Below are 1,604 nucleotides of genomic sequence, written 5' to 3' on the forward strand. Positions count from 1 at the left end.
GAACATTAATCCTGTTGAGCTGTTCCCTTGGGTTAGGTTCGATATTACTCGGAAAACTACCTTGTGGTCATTTGGGGATTAGTTTGGAAAGCTAGCCTATCTGAGTTTTGAGCTCTTGGATCGACGCTTGTTGATTTTTAAATGCTATCTCGGTGTTCTGAAAATGAGTTTCTGACACTGATATAAAATTTGAGAGCAACTCTTCAAGGTTCGGCTTCTTTTCCTATTGGTAGGGTGGTTGTTGGTAGTCCGGAGGTGGTTGTGGTCTTTGATTTCCTTGACTGCCCCACGAGAAATTGGGGTAGTTCCTCCAACCTGCATTGTAAGTGTTACTATATGGATTGTTTTGAGGTCGAGGATTATTACCCATGTAATTTAATTGCTCGTATCCATGTTGTTGCCATAGAGTTGGTATTCTGAATGGCTTGTTCCACCTCCACTTGTTTCTCACTGCATTACTGGGTGAACCTATGAAGAACTAAGAAAACCATCAATTTTCTTATTCAAGAGTTCTACTTGATTAGAGAGCATGGTGACCGAATTGACGTTATAAACACCGGCTATTGTCGTTGGCTTTGTCCTCATGACTTGCCACTGATAGTTATTCAATGACATCTCCTCTATGAACTCATAAGCAATTTCAGGTGTTTTATTATTGATGGTACCGCCAGCAGCTGCGTCAACCATTTGTCGAGTCGAAGGATCCAGGCCATTATGGAACGTTTGAACCTAGAGCCAAAGCGGTAACCAATGGTAAGGGCACCTTCTCAAAAGGTCCTTGTATCTCTCCCATGCATCGTAGAGTGTTTCTAAATCCATCTGCACAAAAGAAGAGATATCATTACGTAATTTAGCCATTTTAGCCGGCGGAAAATATTTTAGTAAAAAATTTTCTGTCATTTGTTCCCAAGTAGTAATTGATCCTCGTGGTAATGAGTTCAACCACTGTTTAGCTTTGTTCCTCAATGAGAAAGGGAATAACCGAAGACGAATGGTATCGTCAGAGATGCCATTGATTTTAAATGTATCGCAGAATTCTAAGAAGTTTGCTAAGTGAGCATTAGGATCTTCATCCTGCAAACCATCAAACTAAACAAACTGTTGTATCATTAGAATTGTGTTAGGTTTCGATTCAAAAGTATTTGCAGCTACAACAGGTCTAACTATGCTTGATTCAGTTCCTATTAAAGAAGGTTTAGCATAATCATACATAGTGAGTGGAGCAAGATTTTGATTAGCTGAAATTGCAGGAGGTAGCTGATTGTCTTGGTTTTCAGCCATCTCTTTGGTTGGGGGTTGAGTATCGTCTTCTTGCTCGTTCTCTGTGTATCATAGGTTTCGCCTTAATTCTCTTTGGTTTCTGCGAACTGTGCGATCTATTTCTTCATCAAAAAGTAGTGGTCTTGACGGGTTTCTTCTAGTCGTAAACTATAAAAACCTGCCAAGAAAAGGAAAAAGTAAATTAATAAGTAATAATAAAAATTAAATTAAATTAAATAGTAAGAAAAATAAATGGCTAAAGTAATAAAAATTAAGCGTTCCTAATAGCTTAGGTTCCCAGCAATGGCGCCAAATACTTGATCGCGTGATTTCATGATAGGTTT

General features: G+C 38.7%; 1 non-coding gene across 1 annotated transcript; it reads left to right on the top strand.

Annotated features, from left to right (window-relative positions):
• The first annotated feature begins 745 nt into the window (after positions 1 to 745).
• LOC128293450 (small nucleolar RNA R71) lies at positions 746 to 852 on the top strand. Its single transcript, XR_008283633.1, has one exon. It is a non-coding gene; the product is annotated as a small nucleolar RNA R71 (small nucleolar RNA).
• Positions 853 to 1,604: the final 752 nt, after the last annotated feature.

This window comes from Gossypium arboreum, chromosome 5 (assembly GCF_025698485.1).
Source record: "Gossypium arboreum isolate Shixiya-1 chromosome 5, ASM2569848v2, whole genome shotgun sequence".
Lineage (NCBI taxonomy): Eukaryota > Viridiplantae > Streptophyta > Magnoliopsida > Malvales > Malvaceae > Gossypium > Gossypium arboreum.